Below are 24023 nucleotides of genomic sequence, written 5' to 3' on the forward strand. Positions count from 1 at the left end.
ATGCTTCAGTGATTCCCTATATAATCAACCAAATTTTTCCCACAAAAGGGGAATTGTTAGCTGTACATGACTGCCGGGCATGGTTCATCTGACCTTGACCTCATTTTCATGTTTCATTGATCAATATTTAGTTTTCTTGGTTAATTAAGTTTAATGTGACAGTTGTAATAAAGCTTTATATTTAGGACTATCAACATAATATCATTGATTAGTAAAGAAGGCGAGACATTTCAGTGTGTGCACTCTTGTGTATAAAATATTTAGGATATGCACAAGCCTTGGACTATGAGCTCAAAATTTGATACAGGTGTTACTGTGAATCACTAGAAGTTGATAATTTAATGGGGTTATTATAACTAGCAAAATGAAATTAATGTCCTATATCTTTTATATTGCAATAATTAAAAAACATTAAATACATTTCGTAATTACAATTATAGTGCATGTAACATACAATTTTTTTCAAATTTCGTTATCACAAATTTCATATTCTTTGATCATTATCTTTACTTCTATGGTACATGTATAGGTTGCTTATCTTATTCTATCACTATATAGTTAAGTGAAACATGTAATGAGGCACAGTACTTTGAAGTATTTTACATTAGTTGATTTTAAAGATAGTGAGACATGACTGGTAAATGTAATAGGAAGATGGAATTTTAATCCACACAGTGTCATTAGTCTTTAATTCTAAAGCCATAGCAGCAGATCCTGGTGTCCATGAACTCTGAGTATTGCCTGTAATATCCTGCCAGTGTATGGAATTCGACCTTTTCATAATATCTATTCTCAAAGAGCTGCTAATTGACATAAGTATTACTTCAATATGATAATATCCAGGAACTTGACAGGTAAATTTGCCTGTAGATTGGAATGATGACAGGTTGGATACACCTATGGATGTTTTAATGTCTGGAAACTTGAGTGGTCCAGCAGATACAGTACCACCACCACCACCAACATAACAACCAGTGACCACAACTGAAATGAAATAAAATGAAATCAGCATATGTATTTCTATAGACATTCCTTTATTTTGGAATTTCATTTAATAGTTCTTTTTGACATTTGATATTTGACTTTAAGATTTTTTGGCAAAGAATTGATATATGAGTTAATTACCTAGACAATGATATCACAATTAGTAAATCTGTACTGATATCTGAGTTAATTATCTAGACAATGACATCACAATGGTAAATCTGAACTGATATCTGAGTTAATGACCTTGACAATGACATCATAATTGGTAAATCTGAACTGATATTTGAATTAATTATCTAGACAATGACATCACAATGGTTAGTCTGAACTGATATCTGAGTTAATGACCTTGACAATGACATCATAATTGGTAAATCTGAACTGATATTTGAATTAATAACCTAGACAATGACAACACAATTGGTAAATCTGAACTGATATCTGAGTTAATTATCTAGACAATGATATGACAATGGTAAATCTGAACTGATATCTGAGTTAATGACCTTGAAAATGACAACACAATTGGTAAATCTGAACTGATATCTAGGTTAATAACCTAGACAGTGACAACACAATTGGTAAATCTGAACTGATATCTGAGTTAATTATCTAGACAATGATATCACAATTAGTAAATCCGTACTGATATCTAAGTTAATAACCTAGACAGTGACAACACAATTGGTAAATCTGAACTGATATCTGAGTTAATGACCTTGACAATGACATCATAATTGGTAAATCTGAACTGATATTTGAATTAATAACCTAGACAATGACAACACAATTGGTAAATCTGAACTGATATCTGAGTTAATTATCTAGACAATGATATCACAATGGTAAATCTGAACTGATATCTGAGTTAATGACCTTGAAAATGACAACACAATTGGTAAATCTGAACTGATATTTGAATTAATTATCTAGACAATGACATCATAATTGGTAAATCTGAACTGATATTTGAATTAATAACCTAGACAGTGACAACACAATTGGTAAATCTGAACTGATATCTGAGTTAATTATCTAGAGAATGATATCACAATGGTTAGTCTGAACTGATATCTGAGTTTATTATCTAGACAATGACGTCACAATGGTAAATCTGAACTGATATTTGAATTAATTATCTAGACAATGATATCACAATGGTTAGTCTGAACTGATATTTGAATTAATTATCTAGACAATGACATCATAATTGGTAAATCTGAACTGATATTTGAATTAATTATCTAGACAATGACATCACAATTGGTAAATCTGAACTGATATTTGAATTAATTATCTAGACAATGATATCACAATGGTTAGTCTGAACTGATATCTGAGTTAATGACCTTGACAATGACATCATAATTGGTAAATCTGAACTGATATTTGAATTAATTATCTAGACAATGACATCACAATGGTTAGGCTGAACTGATATCTGAGTTAATAACCTTGACAATGACATCATAATTGGTAAATCTGAACTGATATTTGAATTAATTATCTAGACAATGATATCACAATGGTAAGTCTGAACTGATATCTGAGTTAATGACCATGACAATGACATCATAATTGGTAAATCTGAACTGATATTTGAATTTATAACCTAGACAGTGACAACTCAGTTGTTTAATCTGAACTGATATCTGAGTTTAAATGACCTTGACATTGACATCATAATTGGTAAATCTGAACTGATATTTGAATTTATAACCTAGACAGTGACAACTCAGTTGTTTAATCAGAACTGATATCTGAGTTAATTATCTAGACAATGATATCACAATGGTTAGTCTGAACTGATATCTGAGTTAATAACCTTTACAATGACATCATATATAATTGGTAAATCTGAACTGATATTTGAATTAATATCCTTGACAATGACATCATAATTGGTAAATCTGAACTGATATTTGAATTAATAACCTAGACAGTGACAACACAATTGGTAAATCTGAACTGATATCTGAGTTAATTATCTAGAGAATGATATCACAATGGTAAGTCTGAACTGATATCTGAGTTAATGACCTTGACAATGACATCATAATTGGTAAATCTGAACTGATATTTGAATTAATTATCTAGACAATGATATCACAATGGTTAGTCTGAACTGTTATCTGAGTTAATTATCTAGACAATGACATCACAATGGTTAGTCTGAACTGATATCTGAGTTAATAACCTTGACAATGACATCATAATTGGTAAATCTGAACTGATATTTGAATTAATTATCTAGACAATGATATCACAATGGTTAGTCTGAACTGATATCTGAGTTAATTATCTAGACAATGACATCACAATGGTTAGTCTGAACTGATATCTGAGTTAATAACCTTGACAATGACATCATAATTGGTAAATCTGAACTGATATTTGAATTAATAACCTAGACAGTGACAACTCAATTGGTAAATCTGAACTGATATCTGAGTTAATGACCATGACAATGATATCATAATGGGTAAATCTGAACTGATATTTGAATTAATTATCTAGACAATGATATCACAATGGTTAGTCTGAACTGATATCTGAGTTAATGACCTTGACAATGACATCATAATTGGTAAATCTGAACAGATATTTGAATTTATTATCTAGACAATGATATCACAATGGTAAGTCTGAACTGATATCTGAGTTAACGACCTTGACAATGACATCATAATTGGTAAATCTGAACTGATATCTGAGTTAATAACCTTGACAGTGACAACACAATTGGTAAATCTGAACTGATATCTGAGTTAATTATCTAGACAATGATATCACAATTGTTAGTCTGAACTGATATCTGAGTTAATGACCTTGACCATGACATCAAAATTGGTAAATCTGAACTGATATTTGAGTTAAAAACCTTGACAATGACATCACAATGGTAAATCTGAACTGATATCTGAGTTAATTATCTTGACAATGACATCATAAATTGTAAATCTGAACTGATGTCCATATCAAAGCTTACTTATGACATAAGGAGATAGTATATTGGCTCTAGAATCAAATACGTCAAAACATTTTTTATTTTTAGAATCAATGATAAATTTTTATACGACCACATAATTTTTGGTATGATGTTGTCGTCGTTGTTTTCTGAAGACAGTTGGTTTTCGCATTATAACTTTAGTATAAGTTAATAGAAATGTATGACTTTTTAACACAGGGTTTATGACCACAAAAGGAAGGTTGGGATTGATTTTGGGAGTTTTGGTACCAACAGTTTAGTAATAAGGGGCTAAAAAAGGGCCCAAATAAGCATTTTTTTTTGTTTTCGCACAATAACTGTAGTATAAGTAAATAGAAATCTATGAAATTCAAACACAAGGTTTATGACCATAAAAGGAAGGTTGGGATTGATTTTGGGAGTTTTGGTTCCAACAGTTTAGGAATTAAGGGCCAAAACGGTCCAAAATTAAACTTTGTTTGATTTCATCAAAAATTGAATTCATGGTGTTCTTTGATATGCTGAATCTAAACATGAACTTAGTTTTTTTATTATTGGCCCAGTTTTCAAGTTGGTCAAAATTGGGGTCCAAAATTAAACTTTGTTTGATTTCAACAAAAAATTGAATTCTTGGTGTTCTTCGATATGCTGAATCTAACCATGTATTTAGATTTATGATATTTGGGCCTGGTTATCAAATTGGTCCGCAGTAAGGTCTAAAGGGTCCAAAATTGAACTTTATTTGATTTCATCAAAAATTGAATTCTTTGGGTTCTTTCATATGCTAAATCTAACCATGTATTTAGATTTTGGATATTGGAATACCACAATGGGATGGTAAGAATTGTCTTTAGGAGTTATGGCTCAAACCATTAAGGAATAAGGTGCAAAAAAGGGGGAAAAGGGTTCCCAGGTTCATGGACAATTACTTAAGTACAAAACATAATTTTAAAGCAGTGTAAGGTTGGTAATTGAAACTCTATGGAATATCTCACCTGAACTGCTTTTAAATTAGGCCAATTAAAATTTTCATCCCCGCCCGCCCCGATTTTTTTTATTTAACAAAAATACGATTTCCAGATTTTGTTCATGTCCGTAATACATGTATAGTTATAAATCTCCAATAAATAGTTTGTATGTATTTAAAACATGCTGGAAAAGAAATTAGGGAAAACAAAATTTCCATGGTATTTTGACCCCCCTGCGGTATATTGAACCCCCTACTATGGACCTTAAATTTCAAAAAATTTAACTTTTCAAACTCCTTAACATAGTTATAAAACTCCAATAAGTAGATTGTATGTATTTAACATGCTGGAAAAGATATTAGGAAAAAAATAAATTTCCATGGTATTTTGATCCCCCTGCGGTATATTGAACCCCCTACTATACATAGACCTTGAATTTCAAAAATCCTAGCTTTTCTAACTCCTTAACAGAGATAAAATACTCCAAGAAGTAGTTTGTATGTATTAATATTAAACATGCTTGAAAAGATATTTTGAAAATTTTAGGGTATTTTGACTCTCCTGCAGTATATTGAACCCCCTACTATAGACCTTGAATTAAAAAAAAAATCCAGCTAATAATCTTTATCCTTAACAGAGTAATTATACTCCAATAAGTAGTTTGTATGTTTTTAACATGCTGGAAAAGATATTTTGAAAATTTAACTAAGCCATAGTATTTTGACCCCCCTGCGGTATATTGAACTCCCTACCATAGACCTAAAATTTTAAAAATCCAAGTTATACTAACTCCTTAACATAGTAATAATACTCCAATAAGTAGTTTTTATACGACCGCAAATTTTGAAAAAAATTTCGTCGTATATTGCTATCACGTTGGCGTCGTCGTCGTCGTCGTCGTCCGAATACTTTTAGTTTTCGCACTCTAACTTTAGTAAAAGTGAATAGAAATCTATGAAATTTTACCACAAGGTTTATGACCACAAAACGAAGGTTGGTATTGATTTTGGGAGTTTTGGTCCCAAATTTTAGGAATTAGGGGCCAAAAAGGGCCCAAATAAGCATTTTCTTGGTTTTCGCACTATAACTTTAGTTTAAGTTAATAGAAATCTATGAAATTTTGACACAAGGTTTATGACCACAAAAGAAAGGTTGGGATTGATTTTGGGAGTTTTGGTTAGAACAGTTTAGGAATTAGGGGCCAAAAAAGGGCCCAAATAAGCATTATTCTTGGTTTTCGCACAATAACTTTAGTTTAAGTAAATAGAAATCAATGAAATTTAAACACAATGTTTATGACCACAAAAGGAAGGTTGGTATTGATTTTGGGAGTTTAGGTCCCAACAGTTTAGGAATTGGGGGCCAAAAAGGGACCCAAATAAGCATTTTTCTTGGTTTTCGCACCATAACGTTAGTATAAGTAAATAGAAATCTATGAAATTTAAACACAAGGTTTATGACCATAAAAGGAAGGTTGGTATTGATTTTGGGAGCTTTGGTCCCAACAGAATAAGGGGCCCAAAGGGTCCAAAATTAAACTTTGTTTGATTTCATCAAAATTGAATAATTGGGGTTCTTTGATATGCCGAATCTAACTGTGTATGTAGATTCTTAACTTTTGGTCCCGTTTTCAAATTGGTCTACATTAAGGTCCAAAGGGTCCAAAATTAAACTTAGTTTGATTTTGACAAAAAATGAATAAATGGGGTTCTTTGATATGCCAAATCTAACTGTGTATGTAGATTCTTCATTTTTGGTCCTGTTTTCAAATTGGTCTACATTAAAGTCCAAAGGGTCCAAAATTAAACTTAGTTTGATTTTAACAAAAATTGAAATTTTGGGGTTCTTTGATATGCTGAATCCAAACATGTACTTAGATTTTTGATTATGGGCCCAGTTTTCAAGTTGGTCCAAATCAGGATCTAAAATTATTATATTAAGTATTGTGCAATAGCAAGTCTTTTCAATTGCACAGTATTGCGCAATGGCAAGAAATATCTAATTGCACAATATTGTGAAATAGCAAAAAAAAATTTAATTAGAGTTATCTTTCTTTGTCCAGAATAGTAAGCAAGAAATATCTTATTGCACAATATTGTGAAATAGCAAGATTTTTTTTTAATTGGAGTTATCTTTCTTTGTCCAGAATCAACTTAAATCTTTGTTATATACAATATACAAATGTATATTCACTTTTTACCACCAACTGATAAATTAAAATAATCTTTACCATTCAGTGATAACAAGCAGTTTTTTTACATCTTAATATTTTATGATGTATTTAAATGAGTAGTTGTTGTTGCAAACTCCATTATAAATTTTAATTGAGATTAGTTTTGGAATAAGGGAAAGGGGGATGTGATTAAAAAAATTGGGTTTAATTTTTCTCATTTTAAATTTCATAAATAAAAAGAAAATTTCTTCAAACATTTTTTTGAGAGGATTAATATTCAACAGCATAGTGAATTGCTCTAAGAGAAAACAAAAATTTTAAGTTCATTAGAACACATTCATTCTGTGTCAGAAACCTGTGCTGAGACAACTATTTAATCACAATCCAAATTTTGAGCTGAATCCAGCTTGAATGTTGTGTCCATACTTGCCCCAACCGTTCAGGGTTCAACCTCTGCGGTCGTATAAAGCTACGCCCTGTGGAGCATCTGGTTATATGTTTTTAACATACTGGAAAAGATATTTTGAAAATTAAACTTATAGCCATGGTATTTTGACCCCCACCTTTTCAAACTTCTTAACATAGTTTTAATACTCCAATAAGTATTTTGTATGTATTCAACATGCTGGAAAAGATATTAGGAAAATAAATAATTTCCTGGCATTTTGACCCCCCTGCGGTATATTGAACCCCCTTCTATGGACCTTATATTTAAAATTTTTTAGCTTTTCAAACTCCTTAACATAGTTATAATACTCCAACAATTAGTTTGTATGTATTTTGCTTGCTTGAAAAGATATTGTGAAAATTTTACCTTGACATGGTATTTTGACCCCCCTACAATAGACCTTGTATTTATATAAAAAAAGGCAGCTGTTATAACTCTTTAACATAGTAATTATATTCCAATAAGTAGTGTGTATGTATTTTACTTGGTTGAAAAGAAATTTTGAAAATTTTACTTTGCCATGGTATTTTGACCCCCTTACCATGGTATATTGGACCCCTACCATACTATTAAATAGGCCTTGAATTTCAAAATTTTAGCTGTTTTGTCTCCTTTACATAGTTATTTTACTCCAAATAGTAGTTTGAATGTATTTACCAGGCTGGAAAAGATGCTTGGAAAATTTTACTTTGCCATGTAATTTTGACCCCCTACCATGGTATATTGAACCCCCTACTATACATCTAAAAACCTTAAATGCTAAAATACCTAGCTACTGTAACTCCTTGACACATTTATTATACTTCAATAAGTAATTTGTATTTATTTTAGTAGCTTGAAAAGATGTTTTGAAAATTTTTAGATTTAATAACTGAGCCATGGTAATTTAACCCCTCCCCCTTTTTTACCATGGAGAATTAAAACTTAAGTCTACGATTCTATATAAATATTTTAAATTTCAAAGAATTAAAGTGTCCAAGCTACATGGTCTAGTTTTAATGCTTTAAGAAGTTTTTTTAATGAAATTTTGTTGGTTAAGACTACAGAGCACTTATACCAAGCAAATATTTTTCTTTTAACCAATCATTGAAAATTGACCTCCCCTTCATGTATTAATTATTTTAAATATTTGATTAGCTTTTATATAATGTTAAATGTTTTATTAATCATCTAGAATGAAAAAAACAGGGGGATTCAATTTACCATGGGGTTCAATTTTCCATACAGGGGGGGTTCAATTTACCATAGCGGTATTTTGACCCCGGGGTCATTTTACCATGGGGTTCAAAATACCATATGACACCGGGAACCATCGATAATTTCGTTTCATTCCAAACTTCCTGTTTCAAATTTCGTTTTTGTACTTCTTCGAGTAATCTAACGAAAATGATTAAGCCAACATATTCTGCTGCTCCATGATTACAACATCATCTACCGAGAATAGAGATTGATAACGAGAAGGGCATGATATATTCGAGTTACGAGTAAAACGCCTTGTCCTTGAACGCAAATTGCGGTAGTCACAAGTGAATCGAAAACCGTGTTTTTTTCTTTATTTATACAATAACTTTGTGTCAGGAATCATAGAACAAATTGGTACAAAAAGACATGAGTGGATTAAAAAAATTGACACAAGCAGGAACTTGTTTGATTTATGACCGTATATTGAGGAGAAAAAAATTCGACAAACACACATTTTAATTTAAAACAAGCCCTTACCCATGGCTGTTGTTTTTGTTGACCAACAACAAACACCCTCTGTAACTGTCCCAATACCCTCAATTTAGTCATTAAACAACAACTACATTTTGGTTAAGTTTATGTTTTACATCATAATTACTTTCAACACTGAGCTTACATTTTATTCTGTACTCGTAATACTTGTGTTGCATACAATTGTACCAATACATTTTATTCATTTTATGGGGACTACAAACCATTGCTTAGAAAGCAAAATAAATTAGGTGTAGGTATAGTCCAACTGAATAGAGCATTTCTCTTCTTTTTGATGTATACTATAAATAGGTTTCTAAAGCGGCAATTACATGTTTAACAGTGGTTGCCAATCAGGGATTTTTATTTAAGAGTTTAAAAATAGTGTAGGAATCCTTATACAGCATGTATATACATTATACAAGCTTGTTTTTCACTAGCATAAACCCCGCGGTATGAAGAACTCGTGACAAGGGTTTCATATGAAATAAAATTTAAAAACAAAAATCCTCCCACCCGCCCCATTTAAAAAAAAAATTTGGATGAAAATCTACTAATTAATTTTAGTTGGCCTTATGTATATTGGAAATTTGCCAAAAACTTTATTATTAATAAATTCCATTGGAAATTTGCCAATAAGAAAATGTTACTGATGAAGCTTTTTTGTTTATCTCTCCTAAACTGTTTTTAAATTATGTTCATTGGAAATTTGCCAATAACTAGTTTATTAATAAACTTCATTGGAAATTTACCAATATAAAATGTTGCTGGTGAATTTTTTTGTTTATTTTTAGACATGATTATTATTCTTTGAAAATTGGAGTTATCTTTCTTTGTCCAGATTAGTAGTGGAATCAACTTAAATCAATGCTATATAAAATATACAATGCAATATTCACTTTTACTACCAACTGATAAGTTAAAACAATCTTTGCCATTCAGTGATTACAAGCACTTTGATTATCATTCTAGGGTTATGCCTCTTTACAAGTGGAAAAATTGAAGATTCTTTTTCGTTTCTCTTAACTTAAGTTTGTCTCAACTAAATTTAATGAAATGTTTATATAATTCTTATTACATCTAAACTCAATTCAAGTTCAATTTTTGGCAGCTTCACTTTTACAGTTCTTGAGTTATGTCCCTTTTTAAGGTTATATGGGGGCATCATCTGTGTCCCTTTGGACACATTCCCCATTTATTTTTTTAGAAGCTACTATTAATGAAAATTAATTTTAACCATGACATTTTATATTTTTATATTTTAAGATGTATTTAAATGAGTAGTTATTGTTGCAAACTCCATTAGAAATTTGAATTGATATCAATTTTTTGAATAAGGGAAAGGGGGAGATGAAAAAAAATTGGGGGTTGTTCAATTTTTCAGATTTCAGAAATAAAAAGAAAATTTCTTCAAACATTTTTGTTGTTGAGAGGATTAATATTCAACAGCAAAGTGTATTGCTCAAAAGCAAAAAAAGTGTTTAAGTTCATTAGACCACATTCATTCTGTGTCAGAAACCTATGCTGTGTCAACTATTTAATCACAATCCAAATTCAGAGCTGAATCCAGCTTGAATGTTGTGTCCATACTTGCCCCAAGTGTTCAGGGTTCAACCTCTGCAGTTGTATAAAGCTGTGCCCTGCGGAGCATCTGGTTGTTCTTTAATTGGTTTTAAAAATAGTCTGTCATGGAAGAAAACCTAAATCAGTTTGATGCAGACATTGTACCTGCGATAGTAGAGGGGCATTATGTTTTCTGGTCTGTGACTCTGTTCGTCCGTCCGTCTGTGCGTCGGTTCAGGTTAAAGTTTTTGGTCAAGGTAGTTTTTGATGAAGCTGTTGTCTAATCAACTTGAAACTTAGTACACTTGTTGCTTATGATATGATCTTTCTAATTTTATAGCCAAATTAGAATTTTGACCCCAATTTCACGGTCCACTGAACATAGAAAATGAAAGTGGGAGTTTCAGGTTAACGTTTTTGGTCAAGGTAGTTTTTGATGAACCTGAAGTCCAATGAACCTGAAACTTAGTACACTTGTTGCTTATGATATGATCTTTCTAATTTTAAAGCCAAATTAGACTTTTGACCCCAATTTCACAGTCCACTAAACATAGAAAATGAAAGTGGGAGTTTCAGGTTAAAGTTTTTGGTCAAGGTAGTTTTTGATGAAATTTAATTCCAATCAACTTGAAACTTAGTACATATGTTCCCTATTGTATAATCTTTCTAATTTTTATACCAAATTAGATTATTACCCAATTTCACGGTCCATGGAACATGGAAAAGGATAGTGCGAGTGGGGCATCCGTGTACTTTGGACACATTCTTGTTTTTTAGCTCACCTGGCCCGAAGGGCCAAGTGAGCTTTTCTCATCACTTGGCGTCCGTCGTCTGTCGTCGTCCGTCGTCGTCCGTCGTCGTTAACTTTTACAAAAATCTTCTCCTCTGAAACTACTGAGCCAAATCAAACCAAACTTGGCCACAATCATCATTGGGGTATCTAGTTTAAAAAATGTGTGGCGTGACCCGGTCAACCAACCAAGATGGCCGCCACGGCTAAAAATAGAACATAGGGGTAAAATGCAGTTTTTGGCTTATAACTCAAAAACCAAAGCATTTAGAGCAAATCTGACATGGGGTAAAAATGTTTATCAGGTCAAGATCTATCTGCCCTGAAATTTTCAGATGAATCAGTCAATCGGTTGTTGGGTTGCTGCCCCTGAATTGGTAATTTTGAAGAAATTTTGCTGTTTTTGGTTATTATCTTGAATATTATTATAGTTAGAGATAAACTGTAAACAGCAATAATGTTCAGCAAAGTAAGATCTACAAATAAGTCAACATGACCAAAATGGTCAGTTGACCCGTTTAGGAGTTATTGCCCTTTATAGTCAATTTTTAACCATTTTTCGTTAATTAAAGTAATCTTTTACAAAAATCTTTTCCTCTGAAACTACTTGGCCAAATTAATCCAAACTTGGCCACAATCATCTTTGGGGTATCTAGTTTAAAAAATGTGTGGCGTGACCTGGTCAACCAACCAAGATGGCCGCCACGGCTAAAAATAGAACAAAGGGGTAAAATGCAGTTTTTGGCTTATAACTCAAAAACCAAAGCATTTTGAGGAAATCTAACAGGGATAAAAATGTTTATCAGGTCAAGATCTATCTGCCCTAAAATTTTCAGATGAATCGGTCAATCGGTTGTTGGGTTGCTGCCCCTGAATTGGTAATTTTGAGGAAATTTTGCTGTTTTTGGTTATTATCTTGAATATTATTATAGATAGAGATAATTTGTTAACAGCAATAATGTTCAGCAAAGTAAGATCTACAAATAAGTCAACATGACCAAAATGGTCAGTTGACCCGTTTAGGAGTTATTGCCCTTTATAGTAAATTTTTAACCATTTTTCGTAAATTAAAGTAATCTTTTACAAAAATCTTCTCCTCTGAAACTACTTGGCCAAATTAATCCAAACTTGGCCACAATCATCTTTGGGGTATCTAGTTTAAAAAATGTGTGGTGTGACCTGGTCAACCAACCAAGATGGCCGCCACGGCTAAAAATAGAACATAGGGGTAAAATGCAGTTTTTGGCTTATAACTCAAAAACCAAAGCATTTTGAGGAAATCTGACATGGGATAAAAATGTTTATCAGGTCAAGAACTATCTGCCCTGAAATTTTCAGATGAATCGGTCAATCGGTTGTTGGGTTGCTGCCCCTGAATTGGTAATTTTGAGGAAATTTTGCTGTTTTTGGTTATTATCTTGAATATTATTATAGATAGAGATAAATTGTAAACAGCAATAATGTTCAGCAAAGTAAGATCTACAAATAAGTCAACATGACCAAAATGGTCAGTTGACCCCTTTAGGAGTTATTGCCCTTTATAGTCAATCTTTAACCATTTTTCATAAATCTAAGTAATCTTTTACAAAATCTCCACTGAAACTACTAGGCCACAATCATCTTTGGGGTATCTAGTTTGAAAAATGTGTCCGATGACCTGGCCATTCAACCAAGATGGCCGCCACGGCTAAAAATAGAACATAGGGGTAAAATGCAGTTTTTTGCTTATAACTATGAAACCAAAGCATCTAGAGCAAATCTTACAAGAAGTTAAATTGTTAATCAAGTCAATATCTATCTGCCCTGAATTTATCAGATGAATTGGACAACTGGTTGTTGGGTTGCTGCCCTCCAATTGGTAATTTTTAAAGAAATTTTGCCGTTTTTGGTTATCTTGAATACTATTATAGATAGCGATAAACTGTAAACAGCAATAATGTTCAGCAAAGTAAGATCTACAAATAAGTCAACATGACCTAAATGGTCAATTGACCCCTTAAGGAGTTATTGCCCTTTATAGTCAATTTTTAACAATTTTCATTAATTTGGTAAATTTATGTAAATTTTTTCCAAATATAGTTCTCTGTTACTAATGGGCAAAGTTCATGATAGATATAATTGTAAGAAGCAAAATCGTTCAGTAAAGTAAGAACTTCAAACACATCACCATCACCAAAATACAATTTTGTCATGAATCCATTTGTGTCTTTTGTTTAATATGCACATAGACCAAGGTGAGCGACACAGGCTCTTTAGAGCCTCTAGTTTCTTGTACCTGCTTAGTTAGAACGAAATAGAAAAATAGATATTTTCAAAGTAAATGTTTTTCGGGCAAGGTAAGCTTTACTTATCACTTGTCCTTTGTTGTTGTTAACTTTTACAAAAATCTTCTCCTTTGAAACTATTTGGCCAAATTAAACCAAACTTGGCCACAATCATCATTGGGGTATGTAGTTTAGAAAATGTGTCCGGTGACCCGGCCAACCACTCAAGATGGTCACCATGGCTAAAAATAGAACATAGGGGTAAAATGTAGATTTTGGCTTATATCTCTGAAACCAAAGCATTTAGAGGAAAATCTGAACTGTGGTAAAATTGTTAATAAGGTCAAGATCTATCTGTACTGAAGTTTTCAGATGAATCATAGATCCTGTTGTTGGGTGGGCTGCCCATAAATTGGTAATTTTAAGGAAATTTTGTCGTTTTTGGTTATTATCTTTAGTATTATAGATAGAGAAAAACTGTAACCGCAATAATGTTCAGCAAAGTAAGATCTACAAATAAGTCAACATGACCAAAATGGTCAGTTGACCCCTTAAAGGGAAGCACTAGCTAAGAGATATATGAAAAACCTAATATATTATTTCTTTTGGCTCAATCAGTAATGAGATACAAATAGTGAAATAATAATTCCTTTTTAGCTCACCTGGCCCGAAGGGCCAAGTGAGCTTTTCCCATCACTTTGCGTCCGGCGTCCGTCGTCGTCGTCGTCGTCCGTCGTCGTCCGTCGTCGTTAACTTTTACAAAAATCTTCTCCTCTGAAACTACTGGGCCAAATTGAACCAAACTTGGCCACAATCATCATTGGGGTATCTAGTTTAAAAAATGTGTGGCGTGACCCGGTCAACCAACCAAGATGGCCGCCACGGCTAAAAATAGAACATAGGGGTAAAATGCAGTTTTTGGCTTATAACTCAAAAACCAAAGCATTTAGAGGAAATCTGACATGGGGTAAATATGTTTATCAGGTCAAGATCTATCTGCCCTGAAATTTTCAGATGAATCGGTCAACCCGTTGTTGGGTTCCTGCCCCTGAATTGGTCATTTTGAGGAAATTTTGCTGTTTTTGGTTATTATCTTGAATATTATTATAGATAGAGATAAACTGTAAACAGCAATAATGTTCGGCAAAGTTAGATTTACAAATAAGTCAACATGACCGAAATGGTCAGTTGACCCCTTTAGGAGTTATTGCCCTTTATAGTCAATTTTTAACCATTTTTCATAAATCTAAGTAATCTTTTACAAAAATCTTCTCCTCTGAAACTACTGGGCCAAATTAATCCAAACTTGGCCACAATCATTTTTGGGGTATCTAGTTTAAAAAATGTGTGGCGTGACCCGGTCAACCAACTAAGATGGCCGCCACGGCTAAAAATAGAACATAGGGGGAAAATGCAGTTTTTGGCTTATAACTCAAAAACCAAAGCATTTAGAGGAAATCTGATGTGGGGTAAAAATGTTTATCAGGTCAAGATCTATCTGCCCTGAAATTTTCGGATGAATCGGTCAACCTGTTGTTGGGTTGCTGCCCCTGAATTGGTAATTTTGAGGAAATTTTGCCGTTTTTAGCTCACCTGGCCTAAAAGGCCATGTGAGCTTTTCTCATCACTTGGCGTCCGTCGTCGTCGTCGTCGTCGTCGTCGTCGTCGTCGTCTGTCGTCGTTAACAATTTTTCAATTTATTAATAGTCGTGTCCATTACCAATCCCAGCAAAACGTATTAATACCTTTGTCAATAAATGATTTATATATTGCTTCCTGTACAGACTTTTTTTAAAACAAATATATTGCGTAACTTATACATTTATTTTGTAGTTATTTTCATCGTCACCTGATTTGACCTTTCTTATGTAAAATAATTACTGTTAGAAAGGTGTATGTCTGTTATAAGTTGAGGTTATAAGATTATAATGATGTGTGGTAATCAAGTAGAAGTATTCGATGTCCAGTGATGTAAAAATGATTAAGCTGCACCTGGTGTTTCGGATATCATTTAGGTCATTTTTGACCAAGGCCGTAAATCCTCATCAGGTACCCTAGCCTTGTATCATAATAAATACTATTTAATTACAATTTGATTAGTTCTTGCTCTGGTAACATATCAAATGTAGTGTTATTTTTAGGGCACGACACCTGGTGAATCTGCAATATCATTATTATTCTAATGTCCATTCATATCTAATAACTATTTAATTGTATACAGTGATTATAATTTTGCCGAGGTCAAATACTCTTTCACGTTCTTATGTTTACGATAAGCAATCATAGGTGGTCTTGGAAATAAATTCTTAGCAGTTATATCATTTTTTATTAACTGCCAATGTTTTCTTATTCGTCTTCCCAATTGTTTGAATAGTGGATTAAATTTAGTTGCTAGAACTAGTGGTGGACAGTTTTGTTTATTTCTTTTTTTATAACATAATGTATTCAATCTGTTTTTTCTCAATGCTTTATCTATTAGTGGATTAATTTCATTTTCCGAGTATCCTCTTAGTGTAAGTTTATTAATAGTCGTGTCCATTACCAATCCCAGCAAAACGTATTAATACCTTTGTCAATAAATGATTTATATATTGCTTCCTGTACAGACTTTTTTTAAAACAAATATATTGCGTAACTTATACATTTATTTTGTAGTTATTTTCATCGTCACCTGATTTGACCTTTCTTATGTAAAATAATTACTGTTAGAAAGGTGTATGTCTGTTATAAGTTGAGGTTATAAGATTATAATGATGTGTGGTAATCAAGTAGAAGTATTCGATGTCCAGTGATGTAAAAATGATTAAGCTGCACCTGGTGTTTCGGATATCATTTAGGTCATTTTTGACCAAGGCCGTAAATCCTCATCAGGTACCCTAGCCTTGTATCATAATAAATACTATTTAATTACAATTTGATTAGTTCTTGCTCTGGTAACATATCAAATGTAGTGTTATTTTTAGGGCACGACACCTGGTGAATCTGCAATATCATTATTATTCTAATGTCCATTCATATCTAATAACTATTTAATTGTATACAGTGATTATAATTTTGCCGAGGTCAAATACTCTTTCACGTTCTTATGTTTACGATAAGCAATCATAGGTGGTCTTGGAAATAAATTCTTAGCAGTTATATCATTTTCTATTAACTGCCAATGTTTTCTTATTCGTCTTCCCAATTGTTTGAATAGTGGATTAAATTTAGTTGCTAGAACTAGTGGTGGACAGTTTTGTTTATTTCTTTTTTTATAACATAATGTATTCAATCTGTTTTTTCTCAATGCTTTATCTATTAGTGGATTAATTTCATTTTCCGAGTATCCTCTTAGTGTAAGTTTTTGTTTGAATATTCTTATCTGTTTGTCGAGGTCATCTCTGTTACAACACGATCTAATGAACCTTGTAATTTCCCCAATTATAAATCCTTTGAATACAGATGCTGGGTGAGCAGACGATTTTTCTAGGTATTGGTAATTATCTGTAGGTTTGCGATATAATTTGACATCTAATATCTTTTCTGTTTCAAATCGGGTTCCTTTAAATATTGTTACATCCAAAAATTGTATTTCATTATTAGAGATTTCATGTGTAAATTTTAATAGTGGGTGAATACTATTTGCAATTTGGTAAAATTCCTTAAGAGACTGTTCGCTTCCTTTGAATAATAAAAATCCATCATCCCTGTAGACAGAAAGAAGAGAAATGTCAGACGAGTATGGGAACCGTTTCAATATTGCAGAAACGATTTCATATATTCTTATATCTGTTAAACTTGGCGACATTGGGGATCCCATTGGAACCCCAACTTTCTGTTTGAAGATTTGTCCATTGAATTCAAATTCATTATTTGCAAGGGAAATTCGTAGTAATTCCAGTAAAGCCTTTTTGGGTGGCACTGGGATGTCAAATTTACACTGCATTATTAATGGCCACGCTCTGTCGATTGCATTAATAATTTCAGTATGATGTAGATTGGTGTACATGCTTGAAATATCAAATGAGCTCATTAATATGTCTGCTGGTGCTCTTATTTTTTCCAATTTGTTTATGAAGGAAGTTGTATCTTGTGTGTATGTCCAAAATTTATTGACAACTGGTTTGATAAAATAATCGATATATTGTGCAATTTTTTCCAATGGGCTATTACATAAGGATACGATTGGTCTTCCTGGGACGTTTACATTCTGTAAATGATTGATATCAGTTTTAATCTTTTCTCTATCCGATTGATTGATTTTATGAAGTTTTGGTAGGAAGTATAGTCTCCTCTGAAACTACTGAATGGATTTGAATGAAACTTAACATGATTGTTCCTTAGTATATCCTGCACAAAATGTGCGCTTCGATTTTTGATCCGTCAAAAAACATGGCCGCCGTTACTTAAAATAGAACATAGGGGTCAAATGCAGTTTTTGGCTTATATCTCAAAAACGAAAGCATTTAGAGCAAATCTGACATTGGGTAAAAATGTTCATTAGGTCAAGATCTATCAGCCCTGAAATTTTCAGATGAATCAAACAAACCATTGTTGGGTTGCTGCCACTTAATTGGTAATTTTAAGGAAATTTTGCAGTTTTTGGTCATTATCTTGAATATTATTATAGATAAAGATAAACTGTAAACAGCAAAAAAGATCAGCAAAGTAAGATCTACAAATAAGTTAATATGACCAAAATTGTCAATTGACCCCTTAAGGGGTTATTGTCCTTTAATGACAATTTTTCACAATTTGTTCATCATATTTGCTAACTTTAAAAAATCTTCTCCTCTGAAACTACTGAATGGATTTGGTTAAAACTTAGCATGATTGTTCCTTAGATTATCCTGCACAAAGTGTGTGCTTTGATTTTTGATCCGTCAAAAAACATGGCCGCCGTTACTTAAAATAGAACATAGGGGTCAAATGCAGTTTTTGGCTTATATCTCAAAAACGAAAGCATTTAGAGCAAATCTGACATGGAGTAAAAATGTTCATTAGGTCAAGATCTATCAGCCCTGAAATTTTCAGATGAATCAAACAAACCATTGTTGGGTTGCTGCCACTTAATTGGTAATTTTAAGGAAATTTTGCAGTTTTTGGTCATTATCTTGAATATTATTATAGATAAAGATAAACTGTAAACAGCAAAAAAGATCAGCAAAGTAAGATCTACAAATAAGTTATTATGACCAAAATTGTCAATTGACCCCTTAAGGGGTTATTGTCCTTTAATGACAATTTTTCATAATTTGTTCATCATATTTGCTAACTTTAAAAAATCTTCTCCTCTGAAACTACTGAATGGATTTGGTTAAAACTTAGCATGGTTGTTCCTTAGATTATCCTGCACAAAGTGTGTGCTTTGATTTTTGATCCGTCAAAAAACATGGCCGCCGTTACTTAAAATAGAACATAGGGGTCAAATGCAGTTTTTGGCTTATATCTCAAAAACGAAAGCATTAAGAGCAAATCAGACATGAAGTAAAAATGTTCATTAGGTCAATATCTATCAGCCCTGAAATTTTCAGATGAATCAAACATCCAATTGTTGGGTTGCTGCCACTTAATTGGTAATTTTAAGGAAATTTTGCAGTTTTTGGTCATTATCTTGAATATTATTATAGATAAAGATAAACTGTAAACAGCAAATATGATCAGTAAAGTAAGATCTACAAATAAGTCAATTTGACCAAAATTGTCAATTGACCTCTTTAGGAGTTATTGCCCTTTAAAGACTTTTTTCACAATTTGTTCATCATGTTGACTTACTTTAAAAAATCTTCTCTTATGAAACTGCTGTATCAATTTCAGCCAAACTTAGGCTAAATGAATTTCAGAGTTTCAGAGTATCTAGTATAAATTTTATATTTCATTTCCTTGTATGTCAAGAAACATAGCTCCTATGGCTAAAATAGAACATAGGAGAAAATGATTTTTTTTTGCTTTTGAAGAAAATAGGACGATTCAAAGAACATTTAAATAAATTGAAAAGCCAAAATAATCATTGATGAGAGATTAAACCAAAAAAATTCAGGTGAGCGATTCAGGCTCTTGAGAGCCTCTTGTTGGTTATTATCTTGAATATTATTATAGATAGAGATAAACTGTAAACAGCAATAATGTTCAGCAAAGTTAGATTTACAAATAAGTCAACATGACCGAAATGGTCAGTTGACCCCTTTAGGAGTTATTGCCCTTTATAGTCAATTTTTAACCATTTTTCGTAAATCTTAGTTATCTTTTACAAAAATCTTCTCCTCTGAAACTACTAGGCCAAATTAATTCAAACTTAACCACAATTATCTTTGAGGTACCTTGTTTGAAAAATGTGTCCGATGACCTGGCCATCCAACCAAGATGGCCACCACGGCTAAAAATAGAACAGGGGTAAAATGTAGTTTTTTGCTTATAACTCTGAAACCAAATCATTTAGAGGAAATCTGACAAGGAGTTAAATTGTTAATCAAGTCAATATATATCTGCCCTGAAATATTCAAATGAATTGGACAACCGGTTTTTGGGTTGCTGCCCTCCAATTGGTAATTTTTAAAGAAATTTTGCTGTTTTTGGTTATTATCTTGAATACTATTATAGATAGCGATAAACTGTAAACAGCGATAATGTTCATCAAAGTAAGATCCACAAATAAGTCTACATGACCTAAATGGTCAATTGACCCCTTAAGGAGTTATTGCCCTTTATAGTCAATTTTTAACAATTTTCATTAATTTGGTAAATTTATGTAAATTTTTACCAAATATTTTTCTCTGTTACTAATGGGCAAAGTTCATTATAGATATAATTGTAAGAAGCAAGAATGTTCAGTAAAGTAAGAACTTCAAACACATCACCATCACCAAAATACAATTTTGTCATGAATCCATTTGTGACTCCTTTGTTTAATATGCACATAGACCAAGGTGAGCGACACAGGCTCTTTAGAGCCTCTAGTTAGTAGCCATTAAGGTTCAGTTTTGTCAAAATAAGCAAAAAAACATCGATTATGAATCATTCACTTGCAAGTGAATAATTTGACCTCATTGATTCTGTATTCATGTTAACTTTAATTTAACCCCTTAGCTTGAGTTAGATTACAGGTGAATTGTATGTATAAAGTTATTTAAAGGAAGAGAATGTCAACATTGAAAGTGAATCAAAGGTAAATCATTTGATTGACTGATTCTACAAATAAACATTCTTATACAGGTAAAAACGATGATAAACATTTATTTTTCATCTGTAATATGGAATTAAATACACCTAGAATAATTCAACAGCATGTGTTTGCTTAATCTATTTATATCTATAATTAATATTTATGTTTACATTGCTTATATGGTCATCCGATGACTATAGAGGTCAACTCGATAAATAATTAGGTGGCCTCTAGACTCAAATACACACGAAAAGAAGCTACGTATTTTCATGCCTGTGCCTTGTTTATTGTTTTATTTAGTAATTAATTGATAATAGTTTGGATAAATGTTTTACATTGTCATAAATCAAATACGAGAAATTGATTAGAATTGGTGAACATGAATTTGACAGCTAGTGCTCCTTTAAGGAGTAATTGCCCTTTATAGTAAATTTTTAACAATTTTTTGTTAATTTTTGTAATCTTTTACAAAAATCTTCTCCTGAAACTACAAGGACAAATTTAAGCTGTCACTTCTGGGCCAAGTTCATTATAGGTAGAGATAATTGTAAGCAGCAAGATTGTCCAGTAAAGTAAGATCTACAAACACATCACCAACACTAAAACACAATTTTGTCATGAATCCATCTGTGTCCTTTGTTTACTATGCCCATAGACTAAGGTGAACGACACAGACTCTTTTGAGCCTCTAGTTTTATTTTGCTTATTCACTGATGACAAAATAAGTCTTGTGACGCTTGTGTCTGATGTTAATTAAGCCAAAACATTCCATCGGGTGATTCTTTTTGCACACATGTCAAGGCTTGGCTTAAACTAACTTTTCTAAAAGCTTTTTTTTTAAATGCCCATAAATCAGATTAGAAAAAGTATATACTAGTATTCACTTAGCAAATGAGCTCTGAAATTATATGCCAGTCTAAATCTTATTATTTAGATGACATTGAATTGTTGTATAATGTATACACTAGTATGTTTTGATATAATTTTAAAATCAAATATAAGTTGATGTATAAAAATTTTGAATTGTAAGGCATCATAATGGTCAGGGATTTTTTCGTAATGCTATTTTATATAAAGCTTTTATGTGTATAGGAATTTTTAATGATATTGCACACGTACATCCTCAGTGGGAAACGTCCTTTAACCAGATTCTCAGGCATGATAAAAAATAATAATAATTGTACAAATATTTCTTCAGCTCTTAGTTTTAGTCATTAAGTAAGAAGGTGGGCATTTTATATAGTATTTTCAGATGTTATATTGTAGAAAACTTAAAATGGAACCTTCACAACTATATTCATTTTTATGACCTATATTTATGGGCATTATTTCACAATCCACTGAACATGTAAAATGAAAGTGTGAGAGGGGCATCCATATACTATGGACACATTCTTGTTTAATGCTATCTTAGGAACTTAATTTTTATGCCCCATTTATGGGCATTATGTTTTCTGGTCTGTGCATCTGTTTGATTGTCTGTTAGTTCGTCCATCTATTCGTCTGTTTTTCTGTCCCGCTCCAGGTTCAAGTTTTGGTTCAAGTTTTTGGTCAAGGTAGTTTTTGATGAAGTTGAAGTCCAATCAACTTGAAACTTAGTACACATGTTCCCTATGATATGATCTTTCTAATTAGAGTTTTGACCCCAATTTCATGGTCCACTGATGATGGAAAATGATAGTGCAAGTGGGGCATCTGTGTACTATGGACACATTCTTGTTTAATTTTATTGTATTTTTATTGAATAAATAAGTATTGTCTTCTTGGCAAGGATAAAAATGAATTTAAATTTTGCTGAGTATTTAAAAAAAATGTTAAGCACTTTACCTTTTTGTTTCTCCAGATTTTGCTGAAAAAGTGAGAAAGATGAGTTGTGGTATCTTCCCATTTGTTCAATTTCATTCAAGGTATGGTTGGCCAGTTCATTTATTTCTTTCATGGTATGGTTGGCTAGTTTTGTATGTCCATTCCTTGACTCAGATGTCAGATTGCTTAAATTCTTTTCAATGGCTTTATATTGGTTATTCATCTTATTCTCCAGTTCATGTTTTGATGATGTGGTCAGATTATATAAAGCTAGAAAGTCTTGGTTCCTTGCCTGTTCATGGCTGGTGAGTAAATTTATCCTGGAATCAAATGTTTGTACTTGTCCTTGTAGTGTTTGGAGGGTTTGTAGTTGATCAATGCTTTTAAGTTGCTCCAGTTTGCCAATTTTCTCTTCAAGAGCAAGGGTTTTGTTCAATGCAAAACTTGTTTTATCATTACACTTGGTCTCAACTATGTTTAAGAGTCTATGCAGATTTGTAATTTCCTGTTTCAGGTTAGTTGTGTCCTGTTGCTGAACTGTAAAATTTTGTGCAAGCTCAGTATACATCTGCTCCTTGGCTGTTAGTTTAGATTGGACTGCATTGTACTTCAATTCGAGTTCTCTGTACTTTTGCTCCAAGGCATCAATTGTTTTCTTTGTTTCATTTAATTCATTGTGGGATGATTGTGTAGCCAGGATTTGTCCAATAAGATCAAATTTCTGTTGCAGTTGATTGGTTAATAAGTTCAAGCTCCTTTCTTGTTGGTCTCGGTATGTTTCCTGTTCCTGATGGAGTTTGTCAAGATCATGATGGATTTGACTTTTGTCCCCATAGTACTCTGCTGTGGTTAGGTATGTAGGCTTTCCCAAGAGGGAAGAGGTATTCCTGCTGTCCAGTAGAAAACCATTGGTAAATCCATTCATCAAAAATAAAATAAAAGTAACAATCATTTTTTTCAGTTTAAAAATGACTGATTTTGTGAATTATCAAAAGATACAAAACATTTATCAGTGTACAGTTTATCTTTGAATTTTATTCACTTTGATTTGTAAATCATATGTTGTGCAAATATTTATCCATCATAGATAATTAGATAGGGTATTTAATTTGAAATATTTGTTAATATTAGGTCAGATTAGTTGAAGGTAATCTTATACTGATATGTTATTTGTCAACATATATGAATCATTTTGTATTACA

General features: G+C 32.2%; 1 protein-coding gene and 1 long non-coding RNA gene across 2 annotated transcripts in view; one reads left to right on the top strand and one right to left on the bottom strand.

The window, feature by feature from the left end:
* The window catches only part of LOC143078596 (tonsoku-like protein), a 157090-nt gene that overhangs the window by 50172 nt on the left and 82895 nt on the right, over positions 1-24023 (top strand). The window lies entirely within an intron of this gene.
* Positions 370-23814, bottom strand: LOC143079623 (uncharacterized). Its single transcript, XR_012979449.1, has 2 exons — positions 22843-23814; positions 370-984 (listed from the first exon to the last, which is right to left on the bottom strand). It is a non-coding gene; the product is annotated as an uncharacterized LOC143079623 (long non-coding RNA).

This window comes from Mytilus galloprovincialis, chromosome 6 (assembly GCF_965363235.1).
Source record: "Mytilus galloprovincialis chromosome 6, xbMytGall1.hap1.1, whole genome shotgun sequence".
Lineage (NCBI taxonomy): Eukaryota > Metazoa > Mollusca > Bivalvia > Mytilida > Mytilidae > Mytilus > Mytilus galloprovincialis.